At 47.6% G+C, this 17,281-nt stretch overlaps 1 protein-coding gene across 7 annotated transcripts in view; it reads right to left on the bottom strand.

The window, feature by feature from the left end:
• LOC137328060 (coiled-coil domain-containing protein 73-like) overlaps nt 1-16,989 on the bottom strand; it is a 156,751-nt gene extending 139,762 nt beyond the window's left edge. For all 7 annotated transcript variants that reach the window (XR_010964603.1, XM_067994181.1, XM_067994182.1 and 4 more), the window contains exon 1: nt 16,921-16,989. The gene's annotated coding sequence lies outside the window, so the exon portion shown is untranslated. The remainder of the gene's footprint in view (nt 1-16,920) is intronic.
• Between the last annotated feature and the right edge of the window lie 292 nt (nt 16,990-17,281).

Below are 17,281 nucleotides of genomic sequence, written 5' to 3'. Positions count from 1 at the left end.
CAGGTAGTGCAGGGGTCCCCTGTGGCCATCCCCCTCTCAAACAGATATGCCACTTTGGATGCTGTTGGGGGGGATGACTTATCAGGGGAAGGCAGCAGCAGCCAACTTCCTGGCACCACGGGTAGCTCTGCTGCACAGGCTGGGAGGAAAAAGAGTGGCAGAGCTATAGTGATAGGGGACTCAATTGTAAGGGGAATAGACAGGCGTTTCTGCGGCCGCAACCGAGACTCCAGGATGGTGTGTTGCCTCCCTGGTGCAAGGATCAAGGATGTCTCGGAGCGGCTACAGAACATTTTGGAGGGGGAGGGCGAACAGCCAGCTGTCGTGGTGCACATAGGCACCAACGATATAGGTAAAAAAGGGGATGAGGTCCTAAAAGCAGAATATAGGGAGTTAGGAGGTAAATTTAAAAATAGGACCTCAAAGGTAGTAATCTCAGGATTGCTGCCAGTGCCACGTGCTAGTCAGAGTAGAAATAGGAGGATATTTCAAATGAATACGTGGCTAGAGGAATGGTGCAAGGGGGAGGGATTCAAATTCCTGGGACACTGGAAACGGTTTTGGGGGAGGTGGGACCAGTACAAACCGGATGGTCTGCACCTGGGCAGGGCCGGGACCGCTGTCCTAGGAGGAGTGTTTGCTAGTGCTGTTGGGGAGGGTTTAAACTAAAGTGGCAGGGGGTTGGGAACCTGAGCAGGGAGAGAGAGGAAAGCGTAACAGGAAGGGACAGAAGGTATGGAGTAATAGGTAAAGTGTTAAAAAAGGAAAAAGCAGGAACTAAGCGTCACAAAACAGATTTGAAAGTTCTTTATCTGAATGCACGTAGCATTCGTAATAAAATGGACAAGTTAACGGCACAAATAACTACGTATGGGTATGATCTTGTGGCCATTACAGAAACATGGCTGCAGGGTGACAATGACTGGGAATTAAATATGCCAGGGTATTTAACAATCAGGAAGGACAGGCAGGAAGGAAGGGGAGGTGGGGTGGCTATGTTAATAAAGGAAGGAATCACTGTAATACAGAGAAATGATATTGGGACAAAGCATCAAGATAATGAAACAGTTTGGGTGGAGATAAGGAATAATAAGGGAAAAAAAACATTAGTGGGCGTAGTATATAGGCCTCCTAATAGTTGCAACTCTGCTGGAAGAAGTATTAATCAGGAGATAGTCGGGGCATGTAATAAGGGAACAGCCATAATTATGGGGGATTTTAATTATCATATTAACTGGACAAATCAAATTGGGCAGAGCAGCCTTGAGGACGAGTTCATTGAGTGCATCAGGGATGGATTTCTTGAGCAGTATGTAACTGATCCTACAAGGGGGCAGGCAACCTTGGACCTGGTCCTGTGTAATGAGTCAGGATTAATTAATAATGTCCTAGTTAAGGATCCCCTTGGAACGAGCGACCACAACATGGTTGAATTCCATATCCAATTAGAGGGTGAGAAGGTTGATTCTCAAACAAGCGTACTGAGCTTGAATAAAGGAGACTATGATGGTATGAGAGCGGAATTGATTAAAGTGGACTGGGAAAATAGATTAAAGGGTAAGACGGTACATGAGCAGTGGTGTTCATTTAGGGAGTTATTTTACAACTTTCAAAATAAATATATTCCACTGAGGAAAAAAGGGTGTAAAAGAAATGACAGCCATCCGTGGCTAAGTAAAGAAATCAAGGATAGTATCCGACTAAAAACAAGGACATATAAGGTAGCCAAACTTAGTGGGAGGATAGAAGATTGGGAATTCTTCAAAAGACAGCAAAAAGTAACTAAAGGATTGATTAAGAAAGGGAAGTTAGATTATGAAAAGAAATTAGCAAAAAATATAAAAACAGATAGCAAGAGTTTCTATAGTTATATAAAAAGAAAAAGGGTGGCTAAGGCAAACATAGGTCCCTTAGAGGATGAGACCGGGAAATTAATGGTGGGAAACATGGAGATGGCAAAAATGCTGAACAAATATTTTGTTTCAGTCTTTACAGTAGAGGACACTAAGAATATCCCAACACTGGACAAACAGGGGGGGAGGAGCTAAATACGATTAAAATCACTCAGGAGATGGTACTCAGTAAAATAATGGGACTCAAGGCGGATAAATCCCCTGGACCTGATGGCTTCCATCCTAGGGTCTTGAGGGAAGTGGCAGTAGGGATTGTGGATGCTTTGGTGATAGTTTTCCAAAATTCCCTGGACTCAGGAGAGGTCCCGGCAGATTGGAAAACTGCTAATGTAACACCGTTATTTAAAAAGGGTAGTAGGCAGAAGGCTGGAAATTATAGGCCAGTTAGCTTAACATCTGTGGTGGGTAAAATTTTGGAGTCTATTATTAAGGAGACAGTAACGGAACATTTAGATAAGCATAATTTAATAGGACAAAGTCAGCATGGCTTTATGAAGGGGAAGTCATGTCTGACAAATTTGCTTGAGTTCTTCGAGGATATAACGTATAGGGTGGATAAAGGGGAACCAGTGGACATAGTGTATTTAGACTTCCAGAAGGCATTCGACAAGGTGCCACATGAAAGATTATTACTTAAGATAAAAAATCACGGGATTGGGGGTAATATTCTGGCATGGGTGGAGGATTGGTTATCGAACAGGAAGCAGAGAGTTGGGATAAATGGTTCATTTTCGGACTGGCAACCAGTAACCAGTGGTGTTCCACAGGGGTCGGTGCTGGGTCCCCAACTCTTTACAATCTATATTAACGATTTGGAGGAGGGGACCGAGTGCAACATATCAAAATTTGCAGATGATACAAAGATGGGAGGGAAAGTAGAGAGTGAGGAGGACATAAAAAACCTGCAAGGGGATATAGACAGGCTGGGTGAGTGGGCGGAGATTTGGCAGATGCAATATAATATTGGAAAATGTGAGGTTATGCACTTTGGCAGGAAAAATCAGAGAGCAAGTTATTTTCTTAATGGCGAGAGACTGGAAAGTACTGCAGTACAAAGGGATCTGGGGGTCCTAGTGCAAGAAAATCAAAAAGTTGGTATGCAGGTGCAGCAGGTGATCAAGAAAGCCAACGGAATGTTGGCTTTTATTGCTAGGGGGATAGAATATAAAAACAAGGAGGTATTGCTGCAGTTATATAAGGTATTGGTGAGACCGCACCTGGAATACTGCATACAGTTTTGGTCTCCATACTTAAGAAAAGACATACTTGCTCTCGAGGCAGTACAAAGAAGGTTCACTCGGTTAATCCCGGGGATGAGGGGGCGGACATATGAGGAGAGGTTGAGTAGATTGGGACTCTACTCATTGGAGTTCAGAAGAATGAGAGGCGATCTTATTGAAACATATAAGATTGTGAAGGGTCTTGATCGGGTGGATGCAGTAAGGATGTTCCCAAAGATGGGTGAAACTAGAACTAGGGGGCATAATCTTAGAATAAGGGGCTGCTCTTTCAAAACTGAGATGAGGAGAAACTTCTTCACTCAGAGGGTGGTAGGTCTGTGGAATTTGCTGCCCCAGGAAGCTGTGGAAGCTACATCATTAGATAAATTTAAAACAGAAATAGACAGTTTCCTAGAAGTAAAGGGAATTAGGGGTTATGGGGAGCGGGCAGGAAATTGGACATGAAGCTGAGTTCGGATCGGTCAATGCCCTGTGGGTGGCGGAGAGGGCCCAGGGGCTATGTGGCCGGGTCCTGCTCCGACTTCTTGTGTTCTTTAGATTTGTGGTTGGGATCAGATCAGCCATGATCTTATTGAATGGCGGAGCAGGCTCGAGGGGCCGATTGGCCTACTCCTGCTCCAATTTCTTATGTTCTTATGTTCTTATGTACTGTCCACCAACTCTTTAAACCCCTCTCTCATGCACCATCCACCCTCACCTCCAAGGAGCTTATGGACATCTTTGCAACTAAGATTGAGACCATCCATTCAGCTGCCTCTGCTGCTTCCTCCTCTTCCTCACCAACCCACGTCTTTTACTAGTTTCGCTTCTATCTCTCTCATGCCTTCTCCAAGCTCATCTTTCGCTTCTTAACCCCATTCCCACTAAACTGCTGACCACCCAACTTCACTTCCCATGCTAGCTAACATAAACGCCACAAATGGCCACATCACTGAAACAACCGAAACAAGTCACAAATTACATCCTCAGACTGTAACCATGGTGCACTATCCCCCCTCGTCCTTCACAAACTCTGCATTGACATGGTTGGCCATACCATCCTCCTCCAATGCCTCTACTCCAGTTCAGTGGGACTGCCCTTGCTTGTTTTCACTCTTACAAAGAATTACAAAGAATATACAGCACAGAAACAGGCCATTCGGCCCAACAGGTCTACGCCAGTGTTCATGCTCCACACGAGCCTCCTCCCATCCTTCTTCATCCAACCCTATCAACATATCCTTCTATTCCCTTCTCCCTCATGTGTTTATCCAGCTTCCCCTTAAATGCATCTATGCTAGTCACCTCAACTCCTCTCTGTGGTAGCACGTTCCACCTTCTCATCACTCTCCGCGTGAAGATGTTTCTCCTGAATTCCCTATTGGATTTGTTAGTGACCATTTTATATTTATGCCCCTAGTTCTGGTCTCCCCAACAAGTGGAAACATCTTCTCTACGTCTACCCTATCAAACCTTTCAGAATCTTAAAGGCCTCTCAGGTCACCCTTCAGTCTTCTCTTTTCTAGAGAAAAGAGCCCCAGCCTGTTCAATCTTTCCTGATAGGTATAACCTCTCATTTCTGGTATCATCCTAGTAAATCTTTATTGCCTCTATATCCTTTTTATAGTGTGGAGACCAGAACTGTTCGCTATACTCCAAGTGTGGTCTAACCAAGGTTCTGTGTAGGATTGCCGTTTGGGCTTCTCCCCTTCAGCTGTCCTATCATAAGAACTGGCATACTGAGATATACGCTCACTCATTAAGTATTGGCTGGATTCATACTAGGCACAAACAGGATAAAAACAGATGCAAAAATATTGAGCACATTTGCTCAAAGCTGTTATGATCTTTCAAGTGGCGAATTGACCTTAACAGTTTTCAAAATCAAACAGATTAAAGGACAAGTATTCAAACCAAGAGGATGCATGCATGTAATCAAAGTATCTCCTGCATTGTTACTTCTCGTGTCCCCCAAAGATCTATCCTTGGTCCCCTCCTCTTCCTCATATACATGCTGCCCCCGACAACATCGTCCAAAGACATGGATTCAGCTTCCACATCTACACTGGCGACACCCCGCATTATTTCTCCACCACCTGTCTCGACCCCGCTGACTCTGGCCTCTTGTGCATTATCTGTCCCTTTGCCCCACCATTGGTGGCCGTATCTTCAGCCGTCTAGGCCCTATGCTCTGCATTTCCTTCCCTAAACCTCTCTGCCTCGCCACCTCCCTCTCCTGCTTTAATGCCGTCCTTAAAAACAACCTCCTTTGTTCACCGCTCCTGGTATCTCCTACTTTGGCTCGGCATCCATTTTTATTTGATTACGCTTCTGTGAAGTGCCTTGAGATGTTTTTCTATGTTAAAGGTGCTATGAATGCAAGTTGTTGTTGGCGTGTATGTGTCCTTTACTTGACCAACATGATCTGTTACACCATTCCACTCATGATTCCTCTCTGGGTTTGATATATACCAATTGTATTAATATGCCTGTCCACCTCTTATTTTTCAGTTTAGAAGAAGGATCCACACCATGAGCATTAACTTGCCTGTTTTTCCACAGATGCTGCCCAACCTGCTGAGTGTTTACAACATTTTCTGTTTTTGTTTCAGATTTCATGCATCTGCAGTTTTTTGCTTTTTGTTTTCCCTTTGTATTTGGTTTGATTGTTCCCTTTTATTTGAAAGCCATCCTGATTTGGTGTCAACTGCAAACCTAGACAGCTCCAAATCATCTCTATATACTATAAATGGCAACGGTCCAAAATTGATCACTGTGGCATCCTGCTGGTGACCCCATGTCATGCTGACACTGCTCCATTCACAATCACCCTTTGAAACTTTCTCTGATTTAGCAATTTTCAAATCAACCTTAGAAGCTTGCCTCCTATTCCATGCCTGCCTATCTTGTAGACTAATCACTTGTGTGACACAGATTCAAAAACCTTGCTCAAATCTAAATATATCTCATCCACAGAATGTCAGCTGTCAATAAGATCCATCAATTTCTCAATACAGCTTCAAAGGAAAACTGGTGTTTTTTCACTTGGATTTTTGGAGTTTTGGCACTGCAATTTTCAGCCGGTGCAACTGAAATGGGCATTCCAATACCTTTATGCTATTTGTAGGAAGAAGAGGAGGAGCAAAGGAGGAATGCCAAGCAGAAGAGGTTGCACCAGAGGCAGACAAGCCTATTACCTTAAAAACCAGATACATAGGCAGAGGCACATTTACTTGCATTTCTCCAGAGGAACTCGTACTTTGTAAACTGTGATTCATGAGGGGAGGCTGCGACAGCCATAACAATCTGACCTCCAGCCAAACTCCACAAGCACGGTACTATCAGTGGCTGTCCAGGTCACAGAGCAGTCAACTTTTACCACAGCAACAAAATGACCAAGGGATGCCAGAGAATCCTATTACACAAACATCTTTTAAAACTACTAAAGACGTACACCAGGCTCTCAGAGACCTTCATTACCAATACTACCCAATGCACCACAAAGCCTCTGTACATCTTATCATGCCATTACTTAATGAAACTTCATCTACATTAGGTATTATCTGCAAATAAATAGAACCATAGAAAGGTTACAGCACAGAAGGCCATTCAGCCCAATGAGTCCATGCCGGCTCTATGCAAGAGCAATCCAGCTCATCCCACTCCCCCGCCCTATCCCCGTAGCCCTGCAATTTTTTTCCTTTCAAGTACTTATCCAATTCCCTTTTGAATCGGCCTCCACCACCCCCTCTGGCATATGTTGAAGAATGTTACATTATTCAACACTATACCAAATCCACTCTCTGGAGTAAAACTTAAGTGCAACGAAATTTTATTTCCTTAAATGTCATTTGTGCCGAGTGTCTTTTTACCTCAGTGCTTCCCCTTGGTGACGGTGTATGATTTTTATGATCTAAAACGTAACCCGCTGTTCCTTCTAGGGGAAGGAGGAAGTGAGATGGCTGTCTGCTGTGTGTTCTTGGGATTTAGGTGCTCTTTCACCTCCACAAACTTGTTCCTGCGGCGTTCCAGTTGCCACTTCCACAGCTGTAGGGACCGTCTGATGCTATCAATTTTCTGTCACATCTGTAGTCATTGGACTTGATTGGTGGGGCAGTCCAGATGAGTTGTCACCCTGAGAGCCAGAACCCCAATGCAGCCATGCCTCTGCTGGATCAGCATGACATATAATTACACGGAACTTACAGCACAGAAACAGGACATTCGGCCCAACTGGTCTATGCCGGAGATTATGCTCCACATGAGCCTCCTCCCACCCAACTTCATCTAACCCTATCAGCAAACCTGACAGTACTAATGAGATCAGTGAAATCCTGTCACGTGGTTCTCTCTTCCAATCCCCAAATCAGTCAAGGAACCCAAATGGAACTGGAAGTACATAGGTTAGCATCTGAAAGAGAAAGACAGGTTAATGTTTCAGATGGCACCCTGATGAAGGGACCCAACTGAAGCATTAGCTTATTTTGTTTTATTCGTTCATGGGATGTGGGCGACGCTGGCGAGGCCGGCATTTATTGCCCATCCCTAATTGCCCTTAAGAAGGTGGTGGTGAGCTGCCTTCTTGAACCGCTGCAGTCCGTGTGGTGAAGGTTCTCCCACAGTGCTGTTAGGAAGGGAGCTCCAGGATTTTGACCCAGTGACGATGAAGGAACGGCGATATATTTCCAAGTCGGGATGGTGTGTGACTTGGAGGGGAACGTGCAAGTAGTGTTGTTCCCATGTACCTGCTGCTCTTGTCCTTCTAGGTGGTAGAGGTCGCGAGTTTGGGAGGTGCTGTCGAAGAAGCCTTGGCGAGTTGCTGCAGTGCATCTTGTGGATGGTACACACTGCAGCCACGGTGCGCCGGTGGTGAAGGGAGTGAATGTTTGGGGTGGTGGATGGGGTGCCAATCAAGCGGGCTACTTTGTCCTGGATGGTGTCGAGCTTCTTGAGTGTTGTTGGAGCTGCACTCATCCAGGCAAGTGGAGAGTATTCCATCACACTCCTGACTTGTGCCTTGTAGATGGTGGAAAGGCTTTGGGGAGTCAGGAGGTGAGTCACTCGCCGCAGAATACCCAGCCTCTGACCTGCTCTCGTAGCCACAGTATTTATATGGCTGGTCCAGTTAAGTTTCTGGTCAATGGTGACCCCCAGGATGCTGATAGTGGGGGATTTGGCGATGGTAATGCCGTTGAATATCAAGGGGAGGTGGTTAGACTCTCTCTTGTTGGAGATGTCATTGCCTGGCACTATTCTGGTGCGAATGTTACTTGCCACTTATGAGCCCAAGCCTGGATGTTGTCCAGGTCTTGCTGCATGCAGGCTCGGACTGCTTCATTATTTGAGGGGTTGCGAATGGAACTGAACACTGTGCAATCATCAGCGAACATCCCCATTTCTGACCTTATGATGGAGGGAAGATCATTGATGAAGCAGCTGAAGATGGTTGGGCCAAGGACACTGCCTTGAGGAACTCCTGCAGCAATGTCCTGGGGCTGAGATGATTGGCCACCAACAACCACTACCATCTTCCTTTGTACTAGGTATGACTCCAGCCACTGGAGAGTTTTCCCCCTGATTCCCATTGACTTCAATTTTACTAGGGCTCCTTGGTGCCACACTCGATCAAATGCTGCCTTGATGTCAAGGGCAGTCGCTCTCACCTCACCTCTGGAATTCAGCTCTTTTGTCCATGTTTGGACCAACGCTGTAATGAGGTCTGGAGCTGAGTGGTCCTGGCGGAACCCAAACTGAGCATCGTGAGCAGGTTATTGGTGAGTAAGTGCCGCTTGATAGCACTGTCGACGACACCTTCCATCACTTTGCTGATGATCGAGAGTAGACTGATGGGGCGGTAATTGGCCGGATTGGATTTGTCCTGCTTTTTGTGGACAGGACATACCTGGGCAATTTTCCACATTGTCGGGTAGATTCCAGTGTTGTAGCTGTACTGGAACAGCTTGGCTAGAGGTGCAGCTAGTTCTGGAGCACAAGTCTGCAGCACTACAGCTGGGATGTTGTCGGGGCCCATTGTCTTTGCTGTATCCAGTGCACTCAGCCGTTTCTTGATATCACGTGGAGTGAATCGAATTGGCTGAAGACTGGCTTCTGTGATGGTGGGGATATCGGGAGGCGGTCGAGATGGATCATCCACTCGGCACTTCTGGCTGAAGATGGTTGCAAACGCTTCAGCCTTGTCTTTTGCACTCACGTGCTGGACTCTGCCATCGTTGAGGATGGGGATGTTTACAAAGTCTCCTCCTCCCGTTAGTTGTTTAATTGTCCACCACCATTCACGACTGGATGTGGCAGGACTGCAGAGCTTTGATCTGATCCGTTGGTTGTGGAATCGCTTAGCTCTGTCTATAGCATATTGCTTCCCCCGTTTAGCATGCATGTAGTCCTGAGTTGTAGCTTCACCAGGTTGGCACCTCATTTTTAGGTACGCCTGGTGCTGCTCCTGGCATGCTCTTCTACACTCCTCATTGAACCAGGATTGATCCCCTGGCTTGTTGGTAATGGTGGAGTGAGGAATATGCTGGGCCATGAGGTTACAGATTGTGCTGGAATACAATTCTGCTGCTGCTGATGGCCCACAGTGCCTCATGGATGCCCAGTTTTGAGCTGCTAGATCTGCTCTCAATCTATCCCATTTAGCACGGTGGTAGTGCCACACAACACGTTGGATGGTGTCCTCAGTGCGAAGACAGGACTTCGTCTCCACGAGGACTGTGCGGTGGTCACTCCTACCAATACTGTCATGGACAGATGCATCTGCGACAGGTAGATTGGTGAGGACGAGGTCAAGGAAGTTTTTCCCTCATGTTGCTTCGCTCACCACCTGTCGCAGGCCCAGTCTAGCAGCTATGTCCTTCAGGACTCAGCCAGCTCGGTCAGTAGTGGTGCTACCGAGCCACTCTTGGTGATGGACATTGAAGTCCCCCACCCAGTGTACATTGCTATCCTCAGTGCTTCCTCCAAGTGGTGTTCAACATGGAGGAGGACTGATTCATCAGCTGAGGGAGGACGGTAGGTGGTAATCAGCAGGAGGTTTCCTTGCCCATGTTTGACCTGATGCCATGAGATTTCATGGGGTCCAGAGTCAATGTTGAGGACTCCCAGGGCCACTCCCTCCTGACTGTATATCACTGTACCGCCAACTCTGGTGGGTCTGTCCTGCCGGTGGGACAGGGCATACCCAGGGATGGTGATGGAAGAGTCTGGGACGTTGGCTGAAAGGTATGATTCTGTGAGTATGGCTATGTCAGGCTGTTGCTTGACTAGTCTGTGGGACAGCTCTCCCAATTTTGGCACAAGTCCCTAGATGTTAGTGAGGAGGACTTTGCAGGGTCGACTGGGCTTGGTTTGCCTTTGTCGTGTCCGGTGCCTAGTGGTCCAATGCCGGGTGGTCCGTCCGGTTTTATTCTTATTGTGACTTTTTTTAAGCGAGATTTTACAACTGAGTGGCTTGTTAGGGCAATTAAGAATCAACCACATTGCTGTGGGTCTGGAGTCACATATAGGCCAGACCGGGTGAGGACGGCAGGTTTCCTTCCCTAAAGGACACTAGTGAACCAGATGGGTTTTTACGACAATCCGGTAGTTTCATGGCCACCATTACTGATACTAGTATTTTAATTCCAGATTTTTTTATTTAATTAATTGAATTTAAATTCCCCAGCTGCCGTGGCGGGATTTGAACTCATGACTCCGGATTATTATTTCCGATGCACAGGTGTTATTGAGTTAAAGAGTGATTTCCCAAAACACTCACACTTTGTTCTGTACAAATAGTGAAATTTTGATCAGTGATAAGAACATGCTTTAATTAAAAACAAACTTTCAATTCAAAGGAAAAATATATATGGAAAATGCATAATCCAAAGAGAATTGTGCATTCTTTAAAAAATAATTACTATATATACACTTATTATCCAAAACAAGAAGTTGATACGGTACTTGCAACTATTGTTGAGACTGTAATGAATGTCAGGACACATAGCCAGTGCTTTTATGGGCACAACAGAGGTACTTGCCACACTAAGGTGTCAGAGCCAAAGGCCTTTATCTAGACTGGAAGATTAAAATGACAAATTTTTTTGCTCTCCCCTCACCCTGACCCCACCCCACCCCCCCTCCACCCCATCCCCCCTCCACCCCGACCCCACCCCCCATCCCCCCTCCACCCCGACCCCACCCCCCCATCCCTCCACCCCCCCCCCACCCCCCCCTCCCCCCTCCCCCCCCCACCCCCCCTCCACCCCGACCCCACCCCCCTCCACCCCATCCCCCCTCCACCCCGACCCCACCCCCCATCCCCCCTCCACCCCGACCCCACCCCCCCATCCCTCCACCCCGACCCCACCCCCCCATCCCTCCACCCCCCCCACCCCCCCCTCCCCCCTCCCCCCCCCTCCACCCCGACCCCACCCCCCTCCACCCCGACCCCACCCCCCTCCACCCCGACCCCACCCCCCTCCACCCCGACCCCCCATCCCCCCTCCACCCCCCCCACCCCGACCCCACCCCCCCATCCCTCCACCTCCACCTCCACCCCCCCCCACCCCCCCCTCCCCCCTCCCCCCCCCACCCCCCCTCCACCCCGACCCCACCCCCCTCCACCCCGACCCCACCCCCACCCCCCCTCCACCCCGACCCCACCCCCCTCCACCCCGACCCCACCCCCCCATCCCCCCCCACCCCGACCCCACCCCCCTCCACCCCGACCCCACCCCCCCATCCCCCTCCACCCCGACCCCACCCCCCCATCCCCCCTCCACCCCCCCCATCCCCCCTCCACCCCGACCCCACCCCCCTCCACCCCGACCCCACCCCCCCATCCCCCCCTCCACCCCGACCCCACCCCCCTCCACCCCGACCCCACCCCCCCATCCCCCCTCCACCCCCCCCATCCCCCCTCCACCCCCCCCCATCCCCCATCCCCCCTCCACCCCGACCCCACCCCCCCATCCACCCCGACCCCACCCCCCCATCCCCCCCGACCCCACCCCCCCATCCCCCCCGACCCCACCCCCCCATCCCCCCTCCACCCCGACCCCACCCCCCCATCCCCCCTCCACCCCCACCCACCAGTTAATCTGCCCATCCTTTATCCTCCCTGGCCCCTGGAATTTCGTGCCCTTTCCATTTAGGCAGCGACTCAAAATGGATTCCCATTCACAAACTAGCTCCTGTAGGGATCCCAGTGGCTGTCATCTTCCAACACCGATCACCATTTTAGTCTACAATAAGCTTCTGAATAGTGTTGGTTCAAAGGATGGCATTTCTTTTCTTATGAATGCCATATCATGTCGTCAGCCAAAACACTGCACTTACATTATTGGAAACCTTTCGCCAGTATTTGTGGTACAGAAAGGATACTCAGTAACAACAATGTGCAAGATTCAGGAGTGTCTTTTATAAGTCATTCCTGACTACAATGCTCATTAGTTATTAGGCTCACTGCAATTATTCAACGATATTGTATACAGTACAACAAGTTGATTCAAATAAATGGGAAGTGAAAAAGCGATAGCCCATCGGCTTGTTTCTGGGTAGACAGATTTAGCTCATAATGCTACTATGTCTACTTACTCCCTTAAATACCAAGTGCATCATCTCTGCTCTCGGCCCTTATGAGCAGGCTGGGGCTCTTTTCTCTAGAAAAGAGAAGGTTAAGGGGTGACCTGATAGAAGTCTTTAAAATCATGAAGAGCTTTGCTAGGGTAGACGTAGAGAAAATGTTCCCACTTGTTGGAGGAGTCCAAAACTAGGGGCCATAAATATAAGATAGTGACTAATAAAGAATTCAGGAGAAACTTCTTTACCCAGAGAGTGGTTAGAATATGGAACTCTATCAGAAGGAGTCGTTGAAGTGACTGGCATAGATGCATTTACATGGAAGCTAGATAAAGACACGAGGGAGAAAGGAATAGAAGGTTATGCTGACAGAGTTAGATGAAGAGGGGTTGGAGGAGACTCGTGTGAAACTTAAACACCAGTATGGATCAGATGAGCTGAATGGCCTGCTTCTGTGTTGTAAATTCTATGTAATCTAAGATACAATGGTGATCAAGATTAGCTCCCATCAGAAACCTTTCAAATCTGTTAAGAGAAAAGCAGCAGCAGCTTCTCAGGGGCAGTCTTTGCAAACTGTACTAAGCATTATCAGCAAGGCCAGCAACAGGGTCACTGATCATGGCAGATAGCAACATCTCAAAAAAAACTGTCAGTCCTGGGAAATGTAGCAATGGCCATGTGCTGCACGCAGGAATTTTAGGGAAGATAGCAATGTTCCCCAGGAAGGCAAAAGTGCAAACTTCAGAATGAAGGAAAGTGGTAATTGCAGGACTATGACAGCAAACAACAACAACTTGCATTGGTATAGGGCCTTTAATGTAGTAAACCGTCCCAAGGCACTTCACAGCAGCATTATCAAACAAAATTTGACACCGAGTCACATAAGGAGATATTAGGACATGACCAAAAGTTTGGTCGGAAAGGTAGTTTTTAAGGAGCTTCTTAAAGGAGGATAGAGAATAAGGGAGGCAGAAACGTTTAGAGGGAATTCCAGAGCTTAGGGCCTAAGCAGCAGAAGGCATGGCCACCAATGGTGGAGCAATTAAAATCGGGGATGCACTTGAGGTCTGAACTGGAGGAGCACAGAGATCTCAGAGGGCTGTAGGAGGTTACAGAGATAGGGCAGGGTGAGGCCATTGAGGGATTTGAAAACAAGGATGACAGTTTTAAATCTGAGGCATTGCAGGACCGGGAGCCATGTAGGTCAGCAGACAGAGGGATGATGGGTGAATGGAACTTGGTGCAAGTTAGGATATGGGCAACAGCGTTTTGGTCGAGCTCAAGTTTATGAAGGGTGGAAAATGGGAGACCAGCCAGGAAAGGCATTGAAATAGTTAAGTCTAGAGGTAACAAAGGCATGGATGAGGGTTTCAGCAGCAGATGAACTGAGGCAGGGGCGGAGACGGACGATGTTATGGAGGTGGAAGTAGATGGGCTTGGTGATGGAGCGGATGTGTGGTTGGAAGCTCATCTCAGGGTCAAATAGGACACTAAGGTTGCGAACAGTCTGGTTCAGCCTCAGACAGTGGCCAGGGAGCCACACAAAACTCAGTAAAGCTGTTTGTGCTGCCAATGTCAATACAGTCTGCTGGCTTATCAGTGACTATCAGCAGCAGACCTAGCCAGGCTGATACTGAGGTCAAGATAAAATACAACAGATGCAGAACCTTGTGGCATCCTCCTGGATACTGGGAATGGACTCAGACACCAGTGGGACCCTTGTGGCAGTGACAGTGACAGTGTGAATCTAGATGCTAATCAGCACAGCTGACTAAATGTTGCCATTATTCTCCTGGACATTAGCAGCAGTCTAGAATAAACCGTGTCCCAGTGGATGCAAGAAGTCGTCTCATGGATGGGAGGCAAGGATGTTGTTGACATGCTGGAACAAGCTTCTACACTGAATTTCATACGTTGTTGCAGTACCAGGTTCCAACAGCTTGATGGTGCTGTGCATACCTGTTGTACTGTTCTCCGATGCACACCATGTGGCTGAGAAATACATTACATAGAATTTTACAGCACAGAAACAGGCCATTTGGCCCAACAGGTCTATGCACCCGGTATTTATGCTCCACACAAGTCTCCTCCCTACTTCATCTCACCCCTATCAGCATATCCTTCCATTCCATTCTCCCGCATGTACTTAAGTAGCTTCCTCTTAAATGCATTTATGCTATTCGTCTCAGCTACTCCATGTGGTTGTGGATTCCATATTCCCACCACAGCAATGTTGTCAACTCTTAACTCCTAGCAAGCCCCTGTCAGGGCAACTGGGGATGGGCGATAAACGCTGGCCTTGCCAGCAACACCCATATCCAGAGAATGAATTCATTAAATGAATAAATGAATGAATGGGAGTCTGGCTGCCGCCGGTTTTAATATTGAAATTCTTTGATCAATCCCCAAGAGTCAGGTACTATGACATAACACTTACTATGTTATCTGATTTATTTTCTTACATATTACCCCCACTTCCACTGACACCCTCACCCTCTGCTTTGTCAATTTCTCCAACGCTCTCCTCTAAACTCCAACTCGCGTTTTTAAATTTAATCACGACGTGGGCAACCTCCCCGAGAACAAGTAATATAAAAACTGAACTGGTAAAGCCACATTTATTACCCGAGAAAGTGAAGAGGCAGATGTCCTTCATGAGACTTTCAGATAGCAGTAAGAGTCAACCACCTGGTGTGGGACTGGAGTCACTTGCAGATTTTTACAACAGTCCAACAGCAACATTCACAGTCAGTTTTCTAGTACTGTACTAGCCCACAAATTACCCAACTTTGTTAAATTCAGTTTGAACTCACAACCTAGTCCTGTACCATAGCCACACTACAATACCCTATACTCATCAGATCTCTGCTACTCACATTTTATCCTGCACTAAGTCCCACTTCCTTATCAGTCCTGCCCTCTACTAGCTACCCATTCTCAAACACAATGAATTTTAAATCCTCGTCCTCATTTATAAATCCCTACATGGCCTCGTCTCACCCGCCTCTCCAAACTCTTCCTGGTCTACATGACAGTACATGTCCTCTGCTTTACTAACCTGGTCTCCTTTGTATCTTTCTCCTCTCCTCTGTTCCATTATTGGTGGCAGTACCTTCAGCTGCTAGCCCTACATTCTAGAACTTTCTAGAAGCCCCTCCACCTTGACGCCTTCACGAGCCACCTCAAAGGATGCCTTTTCGACCACATCTTCATTCAGCTCCCCAGGATGAGGGGAAGCACCTTGGACTGCTTGCTATGTTAAAAGCACTCTTTGAATGCACTTCTACATTAAGATGCTTATATATGAACACTAGAAGCACTAGAAATAAGATGACCAAAAGTGAGTCTGCTGTGACACTAGGGAATAACCAGAAAAATGGTTAGAATATGGAACCTGCTACCACATGGAGTAGTTGAGGTGAATAGCATAGATGTATTTAAGGGAAAGCTAAATAAGTACATGAGAGAGAAAGGAATTGTAGGATATGCTGATAGGTTTAGATGAAATACGGTGGGACGAGGCTCATGTGGAGCATAAACACTAGCACAGACCAGATGGGCCGAATGGCCTGTTTCTGTGCTGTAAATTCTATGTAAACAACAGTGTGGTGGGAAGAAACATGACTAAATACAGGACTGCAGAGACAAAACATAAAAATTAAAAATTCTTTTAATACTACAGTAACAAGAGGACCATCAGAGAAGAGGTGAAAACATTAAATGATACACAGGGACAGGAGTAGGCCATTCAGCCCCTCGAGCCTGTACAGTCACCTGTCCTAATATCCCCATCTTTGGCTAAGTGTCAACCGCTGAGGGTTTCTTGTGTAGGGTTGCCACCTCTGGTTGGACGCATTTCTGGAGGTGTCATTATATGACCTCCAACCACCCCACCCAGGGAAACAGCCTTTTTCCTCCCCAATCTCCAATATTTTTATAACTAATAAGCAAAAGTGTTCAAAAAAATTAAAAGATACAATTTTTCTGTTGGCAGCAAATGTCCTGCAGATTAATCTTTAATTCCTGGCGACTCCAGGGCAATCCGGGAGAGTTGGCAACCCTACATCTCGCGTGGTCAAAACTAAAGAGACAGTGCGAGGCAACGAAGAGATGGCAAACTGAGACAAAAAAAACCCAAACAGCGAAAAGATATAATCGGCGGGTTAACTTAAACTCGGTTTAACCGCTCCGCTCCTCTCCTCTCCTACCTGCCGGTCGTCGCCGCCACCGCAGCTCGCGCTCCGTTAACAGGTGACGGGGGAACGAACCATCCCGAGATCCTCAGCGGCAGCGCGGGATATAGGGAGTATTCACTGTGGCTGTGCATGCCGGGATAGCTATGCGGCCATCATGGTCCTCCTGCAAACTCGACCGGCAGCGCCAGCAGCCGTGCAAGGCAAGCGGCGCAGCGCGGTAAGGAAGTAAATGAGCGCACATTTGAGCTACAGACCGAAATCTGAAGGAGACATGCCGCAGCAAAAAAGGGTGGATTTCAAAGGCACCCCCACGGGCATGGGGTGGAACGTCAGAAACATTGAGGAAGATAAAGGTAATATGCCATGACGGAAA

This window comes from Heptranchias perlo, chromosome 12 (genome assembly GCF_035084215.1).
Source record: "Heptranchias perlo isolate sHepPer1 chromosome 12, sHepPer1.hap1, whole genome shotgun sequence".
Taxonomy (NCBI): Eukaryota; Metazoa; Chordata; class Chondrichthyes; order Hexanchiformes; family Hexanchidae; genus Heptranchias; species Heptranchias perlo.
Note: the sequence above shows the minus strand (reverse complement) of the source record. Positions and strands in the feature narration are given on the sequence as shown.